Source organism: Enhydra lutris, unplaced genomic scaffold (genome assembly GCF_002288905.1).
Source record: "Enhydra lutris kenyoni isolate GAN:26980312 unplaced genomic scaffold, ASM228890v2 scaffoldscaffold21, whole genome shotgun sequence".
Classification (NCBI taxonomy): domain Eukaryota; kingdom Metazoa; phylum Chordata; class Mammalia; order Carnivora; family Mustelidae; genus Enhydra; species Enhydra lutris.
Window position 1 is genome coordinate 10,987,373 of NW_019154105.1, and position 20,361 is coordinate 11,007,733.

The 20,361-nt window shown below is 42.2% G+C and overlaps 1 protein-coding gene across 1 annotated transcript in view; it reads right to left on the bottom strand.

Moving 5' to 3' along the window:
- Positions 1-12,092, bottom strand: part of LOC111148909 (solute carrier family 4 member 4) — a 348,265-nt gene extending 336,173 nt beyond the window's left edge. The window contains exon 1 of the mRNA XM_022505690.1: positions 12,011-12,092. The gene's annotated coding sequence lies outside the window, so the exon portion shown is untranslated. The remainder of the gene's footprint in view (positions 1-12,010) is intronic.
- Between the last annotated feature and the right edge of the window lie 8,269 nt (positions 12,093-20,361).

Consider the following 20,361-nt stretch of genomic DNA (forward strand, 5'->3'; position numbering starts at 1 on the left):
AAGAGAGACTACCATCCAAAAAGGTCTACTTACCAAAAATATACATTTTTTATAGCTGTATGAATACTTAATCTACCCCCAAAGATTTGTTCTGGAACTTCTCTTGAAAAAGCCATTTTCTCCTCTTGGAGTGTAAAACTGCTCACATTAAATACCCACTACATAAATTTAAACTGATTTATGCTAAACCTATTTCTTGAGGTTGTAAGTGGTCCTCCTAGTTCTGGTGTTCTTAGATTTGGGGTCCAGTGTTCATGATGTTAGGTTGTGAGGTCTCCTTTCAGACTTCACTGCTCAAAATTCTAAGCATTCAAACGGACTTCTGTCTGTTCTCTGAAAGACACTTCTTTATTCTCGTGATATGCAATGCACTTCTTTAGACCTTCCCCAGTTATGTCTGTCTCAAGGTGTAAGACCTAGCCTCTGGAGGGAGCATTCTAGGTAAGACAGCAAAAGGTTCAGACACATGGATGAGCAAAGACATACAGCATTAGAAGATCCCTATTAAAATGTGATAACTGAACTTAAATATGTATTCAAATGTAATATTTATCAATAAAAAGAATAGTGAAACATTGAGGTTTCACGGGAAGTATTACAATGTATTTATAATAAATAAAACATCTATTCTAAAATGTCTCAGTACATTCTGAATTTGCCTACACTGTAAGGCACATAAGGGAAATACACACCTAAAGTACAGATATATACTACAATGATACTCTCTTACCTTTACATAAAATCTAATATTATCATGGTGCTCTGATGCTATGGCCATAAAAGATCTCTATTTTCCCTCATTTATATTTATATTGTATCTTCCAGAGGTTTTTCTGAGAATATCTGGATTTAAGACTTCCTAGTTAAATATGATCATTATAAAAAATTATTTGAATGAGGCAAACACCAAATTCACGGAAGCAAATGAACAAATGAATGACTCCTCCTGCTTGCCTACCATAGTAGCACCTTTAAATGAAACCCAGAAAACATTAGATGTGTCTAATTCTGCATTTTTTACAACACCTATGATATATTCTTTTTTGTCCTACTATATATTTTTCAGAGAAGGCATAAAAATTGCAATTCCTTATAAATCTTTTTAGATAAATGCCTTTTTAAAACCTTAAAGCAGGGTGCCTGGGTGGCTCAGTTGGTTAAGCGACTGCCATCGGCTCAGGTTCCAGTTCCAGGATCCAGTCCCACATCGGTCTCCCTGCTCAGCAGGGAGTCTGCGTCTCCCTCTGATCCTCACCCCTCTCATTCTCTCTCATTCTCTCTCAAATAAATAAATAAAATCTTTAAAAATAAAATAATTTTTTTAAAAAACCTTAAAAGCAGTATGGACTGGGAGAAGCTGGGGGGAGGTTATGTGAAAACTGTACTATACTTTTGCAACTTTCTGTGAGCCTACAGTTATTTCAAAATTTAAAAAAAAATTTTAAGGACTAACAACTCACTTTTATTTTTTTAATTTTTATTTAAATTCCAGTTAGTTAACATACAGTGTAATATTCGTTTCAGGTGTACAATATTCAATTGTACAGCAATTCAATACCTCCATACACCTGGTGCTCATCACAAGTGCCCTCCTTGATCCCCATCACCTGGTTCACCCCTCCCCCACCCAACTCCCCTCTGGTAAACATCAGTTTGTTCTCTATAGTTAAGAATATGTTTCTTGGTTTGCCTCTTTTTTTTTCCCCTTTATTCATTTGTTTTGCTTCTTAAATTCCATATATGAGTGAAATCATTTGATATTCGTCTTTCTCTGACTTATTTTACTTAATACTCTCTAGGACCATCCATGTCATTGCAAATAGCAAGATTTCATTCTTTTTGATGGCTGAGTAATAAATATTCCGTTGTGTGTGTATATATATCTCCTCTTCTTTATTCATTCATCAGTCGATGGACACTTGGGCTATTTCCATAATTTGGCTACTGTAGATAATGCTGCTAAAAACGTGAGGAGGGGTGCATGTATCCCTTTAAATTAGTATTTTTGTATTCTTTGGATAAATACCTCCTACTACAATTGTTAGATCACAGGATAGTTCTATTGTTAACTTTCCAAGGAACCTCCATGGTGTTTTCCAGAGTGGCTGCACCAGCTTGCATTCCCACCAACAGTGCAAGAGGGTTCCCCTTTGCCCATGTCCTCACCGATAAAAATTCGCTTCTAATCTCAAAAAAATAGTAAATAAAACTGTGTCCAATTCAGAGAACAGATGAAACAGATCTAAATAGAAAAGTGAGATAAGTTTTCCAAGGAGCTATGTAACACATCACAAACCGTAAAAACAAAGTTTCATCGCCAAAATTACTGGATTCCAAACTGCATGACCACAAATTTCCCAAGAAATATGTGAAAAACCTGACAGCAGCGATCAGAGTTACTCCACTGTTGGAATCTCTCGAGAAGATATAAGGGTTCAGATAAAGCCGGGTGTAATGACTGGGCGTCTCTGATTGGTTTGTCCAGAGGTGGGGGTTTTTTTTTGGCTTTTGTTTGTTTGTTAGTTTTTAAAGATTTTATTTATTTATTTATTTGACAGACAGAGATCACAAGTAAGCAGAGAGGCAGGCAGAGAGAGAGGAGGAAGCAGGCTCCCCACTGAGCAGAGATCCCCATGCGGGGCTCGATCCTAGGACCCTGAGATCATGACCTGACCCAAAGGCAGAGGCTTTAACCCACTGAGCCACCCAGGCGCCCCTTGTCCAGAGTTTTTAAGCTACTAAGTACCCTTTCATTAAATACGTATTTTCACTACAAAATACGCTAGGCACTGCAGGAACCCCGGAGGACGTTCTGACATGGTTGCCGCAGTGAGGAGCCTGCAGTGCGGGGCCCATGCACACGTGGGAGTTGAAGGGCAGGGCAGAGCGAGGAGCCCTAAAGCGACCACCGACCACCGTTAAACTGCAGGGGCCGCCCCTGCCTCAAGCTTGGGCAGTCAAAACTTGCGAGTGCCCAAACCGTATTTTCTTGCAATGTTTTTGGACGAGTGTTCTGTTTCATTCCTTAATGTATGTTTCAAGGGAAATTATCTGATCCCATCTACCTAAATCTTTTAAGACCTTTCCTATCGGCCTTCTTCCTTCTCTCTGGCAAAGGAGCTCAACTTGTAAAAAGTGCAAATGTGTGAGCTTGTGAGCTGTTGCTTGGTGGGTTCGCGCTCAGCAGTTTTCGGAAGGCAGTTGCAAGCCCTGCTTCAGCGATCTCCTCCCACGAGGCCCGCGCCCGGCTAGCATCGGTCGCGCTCAGCACGCATTCCTAAGGCCACGGTCTCCGGAGGTCAAAGGAATGAAGGAATCTGTGCAGCCATCGGCACTCAAGGCCCGCTCCCCCCTTCCCTCTGACTGATGAGTCCACGGAGTCGTCGCTCCGAACGAACACACACAGTGCTTTCCGAACGTCATTCGTGATCATTCTGGGGGAGAAGATGCAGAAACCTGGTTTGAATTAAAGACACGAGGAGGATTCCCATCGGGCCGCTTAGGTAACAGATTTCCAAGCGGAAGAGCGCCAGTGATAGTAGAGCTAACCCCAGGCCCGTAGGATATCGGTTTAGAAATTACTCTCAGGATCCTATTCCTTAAACAGTTGCCCTTCCCCACAGCCAGTCCTAGCACCAATGATTTTTTAAAAGTCTCCTGGATTGAGTAGTTATCAGAGGGAAGGAGCCTCGCTTCCAGCATTTAACACAGCAACCAGCAGACAGGCCTGGAAGCTTCTGTTTTATAACCATCCAGTTTAACATCTCACAGGAAAGAAAGCACTCAGAACAGAAGATGTTTTCCGAAATTCACTATTTTTAAAACACTAGTTCCACAAGGCTCGCCATAATTACCCTTTGTATTTATTTCAATTTTCCATTGCATTTTGTCTCTAACAGAAAACAAAAGCTGTCTACCACGTCAGATGATTCCATTTCCCACTAAATCATGAGAAAACAAGCACGTTCGGGGGGTTCAACCTACGGGAGGGATGCTACCTGGAAAAGTAAACATCCTCAGAACTTCAGACTGACTTACGTTCTGAAGTAATATGTTATATACTCAGTCCTCATTATCAGTGAGTACCATTATCCATGATAAGAGCAACCAATCGGGACCACCACCAGCTCTCAAAAGAAAAACCACCACCACCACCACCACCACCCTCAAATAAAAGGAAAAGAAAATCAATCTTTGGGTTAAAAAATCTAATTAGATTTCCACTTTGAAATCCAAGTTCCTTCTGCTGCAGGACTGATTTTGCAAGGGGATACCTCCTATTACGTATCTTCTAATTCTGGACCACAAAAATCATACAAAGTTTAATTCTATGTAATTTAGAAATAAATATTTGGGCCAACCCTCTTCTCAGATGAAGAAAACAGAGGTCCAAGTCAAACAGTACTTGAGGACCAGACCTTTCGATGGTTGCTCCACACAAATGTTTCCAAGATTTATGCTGCAAGTTTGCTTTTGCCATTGTAATCAACATATGTGGGAAATGCATCTGTATTAAGCTGAAAAGGCTCTCTACAGGCTCCAGTTCTCAGCTATCATTCATCCTTAAACATTCAATTTTTCATGAAATATGGTTTCCAAGGTATCAGCACTAGAGACACCACGACAATATTTTAAATCTGGAAATCCGTTGGCCAGCCGTCTAATTATAGAAGCTAGAAATATTCAGCGTGTAAGCTTTGGGGGATCACCCATGGGGTGAAGAGCGCTGTAATCATTTTCAAGGGTTCTCCAGGTCCTGTGTGTGTTACGTGGAGCATAAAGTTGATAGGAGCAATACTGTGAAATGGGTGATCTCAAACTGCTGGCTATTAGACTCAATTTTTCAAGACTGATGTTTAATAAACCCTGTTCCCAACTCAACTTCAGCAATAAAAAGTAAAAGTCCTAGAGAAAAATGTTTTCTGAGCTTGGATCACTCAGAGGAACCGCTCAAGAAAGACACTTAAAAGTGTTGTTCATTCATTCAGCCAACAAACATTTATTAATATGTCAGGAACTGTTCTCAGCGCTGGCACGATTCAAGTCAAGAATAAGGAATGTTGTAGAACACAACGACAACAACAATAATAACTAACATATGTATAGTCATTTACAGTTCTGAACAAGGTTTCCTAACAATCACTTTTATCCCTCATAACACCTCTGCAAGCTAGGTTTTACAATCATTTTAATAATGAAAAAAAAAAAAGAGGATTTTTTGAATTCCCCAAAATCAAATAACTACCAAGTAAGAGATCTGGGTCTTTAACCCATATCTTCCAAATGCTTATCTCTATTGGTCACTGGGCAACACTAAGTTACAAAATGCTTTGCTTTTATGTTAAGCACTGAAGACAACAAGTTCTGCAGGTTTCTGAGTATTGTGTTAAAGTTGGTGTGCTTTTTGGTTTGTTTTTTTTTTGGTTTTTTTTTTTTTTTTTTTTTTTTATAAGGACAGAGTTTCACAGATCCAGGCTGCGATGTTTGCAAGTTCCAAGTGTTTTTAATATCTTCATCCATATTACTTTACTTATTATAGGGAAACACTGGTGAATGAGTTTGTATGGTTATCTGAATTTTCTAAACAAACAAAAGAAGTTTACTTTCCAGATCTTAAAACCTTTCTTTTCTTAATTTTTATTTATTTTTTATTAACATATAATGTATTATTTGTTTCAGGGGTACAAGTCTGTGAATCATCAGTCTTACACAATTCACAGCCCTCACCATAGCATATACCCTCCCCACTGTCCATCACCCAGCCACCCTATCCCTCCCCCCTCTCCTCCCCTCCAGCAACCCTCAGTTTGTTTCCTGAGATTAAGAGTCTCTTATGGTTTGTCTCCCTCCTCAGTCCCATCTTGTTTCATTTTTCCCTCCCTTTCCCCAAAAACCTCCCTGCCCTGCCTCTCAAATTCCTCTTATCCGGGAGATCTTGTGATAATTATCTTTCTCTGATTGACTTATTTCACTCAGCAAAATACCCTCTACTTCTGTCCACATCATTGCAAATGGCAAGATTTGGGGGGTTTTGATGGCTGCATAGTATTCCACTATATATATATATATATATATATATATATATATATATATATACACACACACACACACACACCACATCTTCTTTATTCATTCATCTGTTGGTGAACATCTAGGTTCTTTCCCTAGTTTGGCTATTTTGGACATTGCTGCTATAAACATTCAGGTGCACATGCCCCTTTGGATCACTACATTTGTATCTTTAGGGTAAATACCCAGTAGCATGATCGCTGGGTTGTAAGGGAGCTCTATTTTCAACTTATTAAAACATTTCTTGCTCGGTATAACATATTGGACAAAAACTTCATCAGCAAAAAACCTGAACAAGTACTTCACTACAGCCAATAAACATATGAAAAGAAACAAAAGATGCTTGGGTAAATGCACATTAAAACCACAATGTGATACAACTATACATCCACCTAAATGATTAAAATAAAAAAGATAATGCCAGCCGTTTGTAAGGATGTGGAGTAGCCAAAACACTTATAAGATGTTAAAAGGAATGTGAATTGGTAGCACTTTTAAAGGAAGGCACTATTATTCCCACATGTTTACTGGAAGACATATGTAAGAATGTTCACAGCAACACTATTGATTATAGCCAAAAACAAGAAACAATCCCAGTGCCCATCAAGAGCAAAATGGTAACTGAACTGTGGCCTTCTCATAAAGCAGAATCCTGTGTACAGTGACAATAAGTCACTACACACAAACATCAGTGAACCTCGCAAACATGACGCTGTGCAAAAGAAGGCAGATGCAAGGATGCGCATCCTATACTCTGGTCGGAAGTTCAATAATAAAAATAGCCTATAGCCTCAGAAGTCAGGACAGAAGTTATCTTTGCAGGGAAATAATGCCTTGGGGGAGAGGAGGACTTCTGGCTGCTGACAACGGTCTGTATCTTGGTCTTGGTGTATTCACTTCGGTAAATCACCAAGCTGTTTGCTTACGTCTCAACACCATGCATACTTTTCTCTATACATTTTATATTTCAATAAAAACTTTGGATGGATGGATGGACGGACAGATAGATAAAGATAAGTTAGGATCGGGGATAGGAGAGCAAAAAAGAAAGGAAGAAAGACAGGGAGGGATGGAGAAGGGAATATAATAAAGTGATCCTATCAGGGTCCACCCACAAAGTCCTTCCCACCATGTCCGCTGTAAGTCCTACGACTGCTTTTCGTACTTGATCCATCTCTCCCTTTACTACCAATCTGTCCCCTGGCACTTTGCAATGTCATCCATGTAGCTGCCAATATCAGCCCATTCCTGTCTTCTAATTTGCAATTCAGTGTTGCTACAGGATTAGAAATGCTATGATCAGTCGTAGTAGAACTGTAGGTGCATGAAGAGTAAACCGATTTGGAGGGATCTCCTGTGAGTAAAGTGAATCCTCTTTAATCTATGTCTTCTCGTAACCCTTTATTTTTCCTGCTCGGGAAAAATAATTTTATTTATTTATTTATTTTGCTGAAGAATATGCCAAATATAGGATTTCCAAATAGACGAAGTTGTTACTGGACCCTACCAGTGACTACTAGTCTCCAGGCCAAACCTACGACTAACTCACACAGAAGTCCAGTTCCCACAAGTTCACTTTTTTGCAAATAATATAAAGGATATTATCAATCAATCAATACACTTCCAAAAAAAGGAAAGAAACCAATGACTTCTTATACAAGACATTATGAAGAACTTTCTCTAGTTGTATCACTCACAGAACATTACCTCAGTCTGAAAGACAATATATTCCTTTCTCATTTTGTATTTTTATTAATTTTGATGTTTAAACTCCCCCAAAAGTATACTACTACAAGTTTTATTTAAAACCTTTTTGAGGATTCTAAGATAAAAACTTAAGTTAAACTGAGGATAGCCTTTTTCTACACAATAATCCCAAACTATCTGTTGGTGGTTATTTATTTCTTTAACATCCTAATTTCATGTAACTTCCTTCTGTATTCACTCTCCATGAAAAACAAAAGTTAACTCTTAAAAACTGGAGATAAAATTGCTCCACGCAAACTGAACACTCTTCATTAGGGAAAGGCACTCTGGCACCAACGGACAGGAGAAAAAATCGAGGTCAATGGGCAGTGCTGCTGAGCAGAATCACTAAGAGGGACCAGAACCAACCCTTCAAACCAGAATAAGCATGTATCTGCTTTAGTATCTTCAGCTGTGACTAAAACAACAATCATTCATTTGATCACAGTCATTCAACACATAGATAGCACTAGTTCAAAGAGAGAAGGTTCGTCCCACCTCCACCAATAAGTTTCCCTTTAGTTTAAGAAAAGTTCAACTAAAATCCCTTTAGTTGAAGAAGGAAGGACAGGAGGGAGGAAGGAAGGGAGGGAGGGAGGAAGGGAGGAAGGAGGAAGGAAGGAAGGAAGGAAGGAAGGAAGGAAGAAAGAGAAAGGAACGGAAAGGATACAAAGTTCTCTGTGCCTAGTTTCCTCATTTTTTCAACCAGCATAATAATCCCTTACATCTCCTTAATTTGCAGGAATAACAAGATGATGTTTTGGTTTATGAAAACAAGTGCAGATGTATATGATTTCACCAAGCCTATTCCTACCACGATCTTTTTTTAATATATAACTTAATTCAAAGGCAAGTAAGATCCATAAGGAATAGGATTATGAACATCGTAAAAAGACGGGAAAACAAACTTTTATCTCTTCTTTGCCACAGCAGGTAAATAAAGCCATCATCACTCATAGCTTTTGATGTCTTGTTTGAAATGCCATCATACTCCTGAGACTAGAGAAATGTAACAAAGTAATTGCCACCAAATCATTATGACAGTCATAAATATGGCTTTAGGTAAAATAAAATCAGTCATCTCTACAAACACGTCGTGTGTGTGTGTGCATGTGTATGTGTGTACATCATCCAAAAGAAATGAGTAAAAGGGTAGGTGGGAAAATCCATCTCTACTACTGAAAAAATAACTAAGGCATGCACCACAGGGATATAAAATATCACCTTTATGTTAGAAGGACAATAACATACTTTCTATTCTGTGACTCAAACATGTCAAATGGAGAAAGGCAAACATATTTGGAATACAACTTACCCCTGACGTCATATGAAAGAAACATTTTTTCCCCTCCCTTAAAATTTCTGCATTATGAAAAAAAAAAAAATCCTGAAAGTAGCAAGACCTAGTTTCATAAAGTCTTACTAACTTTACTTACTAACTTTACTTACTAACCATCCATTTTGCTAAATGACTCCCCCAAAAGACATAAATGTCATAAATCATAGGTTGGCCTCAGAAACTGCGTCAACAGGGAGAACGGAGCTATGTGTTCTGCTGAGAGCTCCCTTGGCCCCATCAAATCATGCACCCTGATTCGCTCCACTTAGCAATCAAGGAAAAAACACTTAGAAACTTCCAGCGTTGTTAGAGTATTCTCTTCTCGGGTCTTTCTTCCCACTCCCAATGTTGTTATCAACCCCGGTCTTAAACTGTATGCATGTTATTAAAATTGAACGCAGAGTGCCTCCAAGAAAGGAGCAGATGAAGTCTACAGAAGCACTGACTTAGGGAGCAGTGTTCCCTCTGGACGCTCTCCCCTAACAGTAGCAGTCCTTGTGGACTGCAGTGTCCTCAGAGGCAAGCAAAGAAACCTGATTATCTACATGATTCACCAGCTAATGTGTACTTTTTTTCCCTTAAGTGTTGTGTTTTTCTTTACAGTGCAAGCTATGGCCAGGCTATCTCTCTTGTTATCAGAACAAAGGATCAGAACCTCAAAATTGTACTTGCCAGGGCTCAGTGAAAAATGAAATTACCACCAGATCATGCTGGCAGTTGTCCCCAAGTTTACCCGACTTCTATCACATTTTTTTCTCTAAATGATTCCCTGTATTCTTTTCACACATTATTACAAACTCCAAATTTATGCTAATCATTTCAAAGACTAAAATAGTAACATCAACAAACATTTAAATTTCTTTTCTGTTGAGAAAATAAACTAAAAGGGATACATCATTATAAACTCAGAGTACATCCTGTCAATTTCTTTGGCTAAGGTGCCTTATACATGTTAATTAGTAAAACTCTAGAATGACCTCAACACATTAAATGATACTTAAAACCTAATTTTGACAACACTCATACACAATGTTGGGGGAGGGGTTCCTTAGTTTTCTTTTTTCTCAAAGGTAGACATGCCTGGAACTATCCAAACATCCAATCTTACACCTCCCACTCCCATTCTTATAAATGTCCTATGTCTCAACAGTTCCAAAGAGTACTACTTTCCGTTCTGTCCACATATGTGAGAGTTTTTATGTCATCTTACCAGAGACTGAGATAAAGTTAAAGAGATTCAATTTCCAGATTTCATAGAAAGAGAACAGAAGCCTATCACTATATTTAACTTTAAAATGAAAGTAAAAGTTTTTTTGTTATTAAAATTATAGAAAAATAAGCAGACATGCTTCCTTTGAAGTTATGCTAACAACCTCAATCTAAGTGCTATAATGATCATGAAAATTATTTAAATGCCAATGTGATAAATACAAGGAGAGTTCTTAGAGACCTTTTGGGAAGACATTACATTGGTTATAAGACGCTACTGAATACTGTTTTAACTGCACTGAAAAAGCTATTCAAATCAAAATGAAAAAATAAAAATAAGCCCTAATGGGCAATGGACACTTTAATTCAGGTAATAGTCTAAGTCCAGGTCCCAAATACAAGGGAAAAAAAGGGGGGGGGAATACTGTACAATGCAGTGTCTCTCCGGAAAGGAACTGTTCCAGGACTTAAGATAGTGTGTGTTTAGTACAGCTCAGGGTTCATGATTCCCCATGAGGAGCAACTTTCTCCAACACTGAAGTGAAATGAGAAAGGAAATAAAGACGGTACTCCAAAGTGGTTAACTGCTCTTCATTGTCAAGACTGAAAAGAGCTTGCTGCAGGGAATTGGTCTGAGAAAGGTGAGGCCCTGAGAAGGAATGAGGGATGGAAAAACAAAAGTTTCGCAAGGAACTGGAAAAAGGGGGGAAAATGCTTTCCGGTGGGAGAACAGAGGTCAAACGGCTTTCTTCTCCATCTTTCGAGTCAAGTTCAGGGTTTGCTGTGGGTTTTGTTTGTTTTTTGTTGTCGTCCTTGTTGTTCTTTTGTTCTTAAAGAACTTTTTCCCTTTGCGGTGCTTGCGGCAGTTTGCTGATGTGGTTCCCAGCTCCTGCCTTTCTTTGTTGACTGTTATTAACGGACTGGCAAGGGCTGGGTGAAATGCACTTAAGAAAAAAGAAATCACCTCTCCTTGCCAAGCCGCACATGCTGCCCAGTACCTGAGGAAGAGCTCCGCTGTCGCTGGCCAAGAGAAATCCCAGTTTAACCTCGGCCTCACTCTTCCAAAGCCACTGCAAGTGACTGTGTGTGTGCCACTTGCAGAGAATCTGCCTGACTCACCCCCCGCGTTCGGTGTGCCAGGGGGAGACGTGAATGCTCCGTCCCGGAGCGGGCAGCGAAGCGGGGGCACCGAGAGTCCCCCAAGCCTCCACCATTCGCGGGTTTGGGGATGTTTGTGTGGCAGGTGCCCGAGCTCCACCGGGACCACCCAGGCTCACAGGAACACACGTGTCACTGCGCGGGAGCCCAGCCCGCCGCGTACACTGGCCCCACAGCCCGGGCAGCAACGCCTGGTTCCGCGCAGGGGGCTCTACACTGGGGGGGAGACAGGGCTGCTCAAACTGCCCCTCTACACGCTAAGAAGGGTGGGGGGGGGAGTACTCTTCCGCGGAAGCCGCGTCCACACTCGGCCGGCGCCCAGCCCAGGGGATGCCCGGCCGCAGCAGACCTCCTTCTCCCTCCCCCGAGGGCGCCGAGGCCGCCCGCGCGCGCTCCGGGACCGGCCCCCGGGCCCTCCGCCCCTGCGCCGCCGCCGCGACGCGGGGTCCCGGCCGACCCTCCCCTCCGCGGCCCGGGCCGCGCGCTCACCTCCTGGGGTCCGCCTTCCGTCGCTCCTCCAGTTTGGCGGCGGAGTGTGGGGCTGCAGCGGCCGCTGCCGCCGCCGCCGCCGCCTTCGCTGCCGCCACGGCCGCCGCGGCCACAGAAGCGCTGCCCGGCGCGCCGCCGGGGCCGGAGGCCTGGGGGCCCGCGGGATCCCCGCAGGCGCGGGCCCGGGGCGCGGCGGGGCCGGGCCGCGGGAAGTTGCCGGCACGACGCGCGGGTCGAGCGGGGCGCAAGCCACCCGCGCCCAAGTAGTCACAACTTTGCCGCCTGGGTGGGTGCGCGCTCCGGGGCGGAGGGAGGCGAGGACGGGGCGAGGGCGCCGGGGCGGGAGGGTCTTCGGAGCAAGCAGGGCTGGAGCCCGCACGGCCCACGAGCCGGGGGGAGGCGGTGGCGGCGCGGGGAGGGGGAGATGTCTACACGGCCCGCGTGGTGCGGGGCGAGCGAGTGTGTGAGAGCGCGGGCGTCTACTCTACTTTGCCTTCTGCAGCTTCTGCATATTTATGGGGATCTCCGAGGTTTTTGCCAGTAACTAACACTGCAGCGGCGGTGCCCGGCGAGGGCGCCCCTCGGGAGCGAGCTGCGGGACGGGGAAGCGGGAAAGGCGGCCGTGGCGGAGGCTGTGCCACGAGCGCGAGCCCGCGATCCATTTTTAAAGCCGCGAGTGGCCTCGGCCGGCCCCCTGCCCTGCCCTCGCTCGCGCCGCCCGGCCCCCACCGCTCGGGGCCGCGGCTCGGCGTCAGGCGCCCGGGCATCCGCGGCGGCGGGGAGGGGCCTGGGGCCGCGCCGCCTCCGCCGGGGGCTCGTGCTCCGCGCGCCGCGCCCGCCCGGACCCGGCGGGAGACCCGGGTCCCGACCGGCTGCCTTCGCCGGCCTGGGTTCCTTCTCTCACGCCCTGAGCGAGCTGCTAGGTCCAGTTTTTTGTCCTAGTCACAGCAGATCCCCAGTGGGGACAGCCTGTTCTCCCGGGCAGAACTGAAGTTGCTTTCGTTTCCCGGCCCCAGATCACTCTGGAGGCTACTTCGTTCAACTTGGGGCGTCCGGGTGGAGCGCTACGGGCACTCGGTCCTCGTTCACCTTCAGCGGGGGATGTCTGGGGACAGCACCGTCCTCAGCCTTGTGCTTTTGTCACGGGTGTTGTCTTCCTCAGACAGTCTGAGAAACACCACTGGCCCTCCGAGGGAGTCTTCTTGAGCGTACAAAGTTATTATTTGTATTGACTCTGGTCCTAAGGCTAAGTATTGAGGTTCAAGTACCCTTTGCTAAGCAAATAATACTAATAATGTATCAGTGGCCCAGCCCCATCATGATCAGTTAAGTAAACCATTGAGATATCAACAGACTGTCAGCACAGACACCATCTAACGTTCTGGGTCCTGCGAGAGAGCAGGGATGTGAGCCGCACAGTATATGATGCAAGCGTATGAGAGTTTCCTATTAATACATATCATGTGTGTGTGTGTGTGTGTGTGTGTGCGTGTGTGTGTGTGTGTGCGTGTGTGTGTGTGGAAGTCACTGACCAAACTGCATTTTCAACAGTAACCATCAAAACACATAAAACCCAAGAAAAATAATTTCAACACACAGACTATCTGCTCCTGGTTCCAAACCCTTCTTCAGTACTAAGCAATAACTAATAAGACCCCTGCGGGGAGGGGGGATATTCTGGAGGAAAATAACTTAGGGACAGAAGCTTCTCTTTCTAGTATTTAAAACTGGAAGAGATCCATTGTACCTCACCAGTGCTTAGGAGGCAGGCATTTAAGGGGGGGGGGGGGAATGGGTATATTTAAAATCCTCAGTCAATGCTCACAAGGCACTAGGAACCACCCAAAGCTGTCTGAAATTAAAATGCACTAATGTCATGTGTCCAGCTGTTGTCACATCTGGCTCACGTATATGTTCACGCATTCTACATAATGTACTGCAGTGACACGGGGAATTCGAAACAGAAGACTGAAAAAAATTAACTTTAAAACTTGTGCCTACATATTTATATTTTGTTTTTAGATTAACGTTAAAATTAACTTTCAGTGCCTGAAAACACAGTTAGCAAGACTCAGCAACCCCAAAGTAAGCTCACAGGCAAAGGGAAGCCACTTTTGTATTAAGAATTTGACACTGCTATTCAGCAGTTTTTCACACTGTGGATTATGTATTTCAACATAGCTGGCAATTTCTCATTATAATCGTGAACCAGCCATGAATGGTCAGCGTTGGTGAATGTTTGGGAAAGGAATAGTGCAAGAAATTTATGTTTTCTAATATTCTGCTGCAAAATATATCAAACTATCCTTCACAAAAACCAAATAGGTAAGCCCTGGAAGCATTTCGCTATTGAGATTGGCACAACTTCACCCTGAAAGGGGTATAAAATCGGTGTGTGAGGGGTGGGAGGCAGGGAGGGAATTAGAGCACTATGAGGTAAGGTTTCGTGTGTGTCTTAAATTAATGAGAAAAAGAGTTGTCTTTGGCAAAGAGCCCACAACCTCTGTTATCATTCTCATTACTTGCTGTTTGCTATCCCACAATTAAAAGAGCATGTTCCATTTCCTTTCCTATTGATTATTGTCCAGTAATTGAGATATATGTGTTTTTCCTTTAAAAGGTCATTGATTAACTTTCCTTGTCAACTCTGCATGTGGTCACCTTTGCTACTGCTACCCGGGTGAGGACAATGAATCCTGAGATCTTTTTTTATCACCTGTTCTAAAACTTGAGTTGTGTCCCTTGATTCCCATGAACCCAGAGAAAGATTTATTTGTTCTTCTTGTCTTGGGGTTCACACAGGTTGATGACAAAGAAAATGAACAGAAAAATTAATGGAATTTTAAAAAACAGCATAAGTACTCTTTACTGATAATGATTTGCTTTTTTGATCAATAACTCTTTGTACTAAATGACCTTCTAGAATACCCACGCACGACTTAGCTTATCAGTCAAGTTTCTGTCCTATCAGCCAAGGTCCTAACAGACACCTAAAGAAAACAGGAAAATGGGAGGAGGAACCTTTGTTTCAATGACAAGCACCATCTAGTGGCAGCCGGTGATGAAACCTCCGGACCCCGTAAGGTCCAACAAGAAGGAAGACAAAGTTTGTGAACAGACAGTCCAAGCAATCCTGGTCATGTATAAGCATGGCACTCTTTGCTTCTAAAACAAGAAAGCTGTCTGTAGTAAAATAGTACAACCAATAGGCCCTTTGCTAATTATTCTAAGTAGGGTGCAGATGTGATGTGCCGACAGGATTACTGCCGTAAAGCCATTTCTCAAGTCACACCTCTGTCCTTTTGTCCTGAAAAACTTCTGTGTTTAAGTTTCCTCATATAAAATAAGGAGATTGATGGCTTATCACCAGTATTATCTATAAAGCATTTTGTTCAATAATAGCAGAACCCACAAATGCAACTGTTATACTTGGGGGTCTCTTCATTATTCTGTTTTATTAGAAAAGAAAAAGAAGGTGAAAGATATCACTGAATGTTGATCCTGGAGTTATTCAAAATTATAACAATTATACACACTTCATTTGGGGGCCTACACAAAAAGGCGGTAGCAGATACGTTATATCCCGTTACTATAGACTTCAAAGAATAATCAGAACTATTACTCAGTATCAGGTTCTTACTAAGTATGGGGCTCGTTGGTAGAAGTTTGACAAACATTTTGCTATACACAATCATTTTCTTTGTGCTTACGTTTGTTTTGAGTTGCAGTTGTTTTGTTATTCGACAGTATAGCAATCGAACGATCACTAAATTTGCCATTCCATCATAAATTTAGTCAATCACTTGATGATGTGAATCTAAGGAAAGAGAAAATCACTTTTTCTTTTTTGCCCTGGAACCAGTCTGGGATGAAACCGAAGACAGATATAGGTATAGACAGAGAGAAAGAGAAAGATCACTTAAAGACCTCATTTTTCATTTATTTACACCCCAGAAAGTTCATATTCAGTCTGACAAATTCCTGAATAAATTCAGCCAACCAAGATTTATAATCTATATTCACTCCTTCAACTTGAGCTTTAAAAATAACCAACCCCTTCTTAAGAGGAAAGGAGAAAAGTGAACACAGTCTTTGCAAGCTGTCCTCATGGCATGAGTGAGGGAAAATAATTTTATTTGGTTAAACGTGTGTCATAAGTTTCTTCATAGCTTAAACTACTAAGCTCTCAACTTATCCAACTGTCATTTTTAAAACACACACGTAAAGCCAAATATTAGGAGGATCTAACTTCTAAAAACAGGGGCCTATCTCTGTTAATGTCAAGGAAGGCAAGTTATTCAATCTTTTGGGGCCTAAGTTCCCTCAGCAATAAAATCAAGGGGCTTGAGATCTTTTTCTTAAATAATAATAATAATAATTTTAATAGGATACCAGAATATTTTTCTCTAATAAAATTTGAAGAATATGCCTATGACAGAGAAACATGCAAATCTTTCAGGAACGGTATTGACACACTTATAATGAATGCTCTGCTTAATAACCCGAGGCCAGAGTTCCAGCCTCTTCCTCCTACAGAATTTCTCCCGTGACCAGCATCACATAGGACACAGGCCTCTCTATTTGGAAAGGAAAACTTAAATTGAGCTACTACATCTATGCCCACTGACTTAAAAGATCGGTCTGGTTTTAAGTAAGACAGAGAATTACGTCAAACTTCTCTGCCAGAACTGACTCGTGGGGCCCAAGGACTCTGCCAATCAGAGTGTGTGTGTGTGTGTGTGTGTGTGCGTGCGTGTGTGTGTGTGTGTCTACATGAGCCATCTCCCGGACATAGAAAGGTGCTTGTTTCCTTGTATCCCTCCGGCCTCCCCGCCTCCTCAGAGGATGAATAAGTCCAGATGGCAGGCTACTCTAAAATTCCTCTCCCTGAGTCACGTGGACACAGCTGTTCCACAGATTAGCCACCACTGGATCAACCTGGACCGTGACTATTCTCGTCCCACTGGTCTGTTTCCCAGGCCAGGCCCATCCTGGAGACCACTGCACCTCGGTCTCCCTGCAAGGAACGGAAGAGTTGGCGCTGGAAGCGCACGTTTGCCGGACTGATTTCTTTTCAGGAAATGCTTCAAAATTTTAAAAGTTGGCTCCTTTCTTCCCCATCCTAAGGGAAGAAACATTCTGAGCAAATTTGCCTTTTATGGCTTTTTAATTTCTCACCGCCAACCAAAAGACCTTCCGTTCTACATAGAACACGGAGCGTACACAGACCATCCATCCAGTCCACAAACACTTAAGAATCTACTTACTATGTGTCAAGGACTCTTCTAGGTTCTATCCCAGAACAAGCAGATAGAATTCCTGCTTCATGAAGCTTACAAATAAACAAATAACAAGATAATTTCCATTTCCTTGGACTACAGAATGCTATGAAGTAGCAGATGCATGAATGGGGGGGGGGCCAAGCCTCCAAGTTCACAATTCCAGTTTACCCCTCTTATCCCTGTGTCTTAATAACAGCATTCCCCCTCACTCTCAAAAGAGAAATTGGTGAGAAAGGGGCACCTGGGTGGCTCAGTGGGTTAAAGCCTCTGCCTTTGGCTCAGGTCATGATTCCAGAGTCATGGGATCGAGCCCCGCATCGGGCTTCCTGCTCAGTGGGGAGCCTGCTTCCCCCTCCCTCTGTGCCTGCCTCTCTACTTGTGATCTCTGTCTGTCAAATAAATAAATAAAATCTTAAAAAAAAAAAAAGAAAGAAATTTAGAATCACCCTGGCCCTAGAAGAAGTAAAACACAGTGAGTGAGAGGACAGGGGAGAGTTATTTTCAGGTGGATGTTAGGGAAAGCCTCCCTGACCTGGTGACGTCTGAGCACACGGATCAGAATGACAAGATGCATAAATATGAAAAATTTTAAAGGCAACTTGACATGACAAGCAACACCTGGCAGGCAGCCTCACACACAGTAGGAACTCAGTAACTACTTATAGGATGATTGATTGCATGCACTCATTTTAGAACATTAACTATAGAGAGATTTAGTCAACCAGATTATACTTCCATTAAGATAAATTCAGATTCCACATATTCCTTAAGACATCATTCTTCGTAAACAAGAACTTTTAGACTACATCCACATAGCTATCGGCACGTGCATAAAATATCTCCAAAAAATCCAGGAGCAACTGAAACCACTATTTGCCTCCAGGAAGGGAAATTAGGTGATCGTGGGAAGACATCTCACTGTATCCTTTATTACTTTTTGAATTCTGAGCCATGTGAATAGATTGTTTATTTTTTAACTTAAATTTGAATTTAAAATACATAAATAATTCCCTTTACACCTTGGAGCTATTTCTCCATACAAATAGGCATGTAATTAAACAGAAACTCTTGAGATAAACAGGGAGACCAATATCCTCATATTCTTACAAAGCAATGGCAGTGCTGGAATATCTGAGTCCCTTCGCGGCTGCTGGGCACTGCTGAGGGCTCACAGTGTTTGCTCACTGCCCACCTGGGCTCTGTTCAAATCAGCATCATGGGACAAAAAGACCTTCAAAAGGATATTGCTGTTTTTCTTGCAGGTGGGGAAATCAAATCAGTACAAAAATCTTAAAATAACATCATATGGGGCATCTCGCTGCACCTTTGATTACAGCTGTTTGGTTTTCAAAACTGAAAATCTGTTCCTTTTTTCCATTATAAAAGTAATACGGTTCATTATTTAAAACTTGTAAAATAGAGAAAAATAGATGGAACAGCAGTGAGAAATAGCCTCTTTCAGAGAAAGACTGCTAATACCCTGGCATATTTTCATCACAAGTTTCTAGCCAGGGAAAAAGGGGGCGTGGTAGGATCTGGATTCGGTGCCGTCTTTCTCAACCCATTTGATAGCTGCTGGGCTCTTACCTCAGCACAATTCCAGAATTGACCTTCTGTTTGTGAAAATTCATATGGAACACAGTCTCTATTGACAGTTTCTGCTATGTGGCAATGAAAATACTGACTGTCCCATTAACAGTCCTAGTACTTATAATCAGAACAGCCAATGTTGAGCCTGGCTGGCTCAGTCAGGAAAGCATCTAACTCTTGATCTCTGGGTTGTAAGTTCAAGCCCCATGTTGGGTGTAGAGATTGCTTTAAAATAAAGTATTATTTTAAAAAAATAGCCAGTGCCTACATAGTCATTACCACATTCCAGGGACTATTCTAATTACTTAACATAAATGAACTCATTCAATCTTCATAATAACCCCATCAACAGCATCACGCCCAACATCAAAAAGGAAGCACTGTGAGTACCAGAAGCCGTACTTTCCATACATGTCAGCTGTTTCAGATTGCCTCAAAATTTGAAGAAGTTTGGAATTGAAGGTTTGTCCTTTCTCTTTGAACTTAAACATCTGATCTGGAAGAATTAGCTAACTGCTGGGCAAAGTGACCCCTGAATTGCATTTACGGCTCCAATTCCAACCAAATCTGACAGACCACATAGATACTAATACCAAGACCTGAATATACTTCTGAGAACTCGGTTATCCAAAACCAGAATTTTTGGAATTTTTGGAACCTGAAAACATCATACTTTGTATTATTTTCTCTTTTAACATGGCTACTTTTTCATCACATTATTGAAAATCAGATTTTCAGCAGTGTTTTCTTTTAACTTTAATCTCATTATGTGCTATCTCCAATCATCTCTATAGGGCACAAAATAGATATGCAACATGTATGTTTGAAGGCCATTAATCACTTCCCATGAACCAGCAAACCAAGGTATTCACTTACTTTTTCCCCTTGACCTTTTGATTTTGCATATTAAAATATGTGGGGGAAGGAAATATTTTTCTTAGTGTTCTGATAGTGTTATTGTTGTTTTGGTATGTAGGGCCTGGACCTGGTACTAGCAATTTTCATCCTTAAATAAAACTTTAAGACCTTTATGTCTCTACCAAAAACCAGCATTCCATCCAAAATTACACTGAAATGGGTAATAATTTTCCTTCGGCAATTCTTACTTGCTTAAACTCAAAAATTAGTATGTAGCCAACATTTGTCAGAAAACATGTGTTAGTATATGTGATGGTAAATCAGAAACTGGAAGAGAGAGGTGATTTTTGTATTACTGAAAGCTACATTCCTTTCATCTCAATTTGCCACCTGAATACTTTGGCAACTTTGATCCAGGGAAACTAACTCCAAAATCATTTCTTGGTCCTCACTCACATTTGTTCATAGGTTTAGTAATGCCTTGGAGCCAACGACCTGGCATCTTAGTCCAAGGAAGGCATTAAAATAAACCCTAAAGAGGAAGAAAGAATAAGAGGCAAATGGCACAGGTCAGAAGCAAGAGTGCTAGACAGCTCTCTCTGCTCCAGTCAGTGGCTCTCA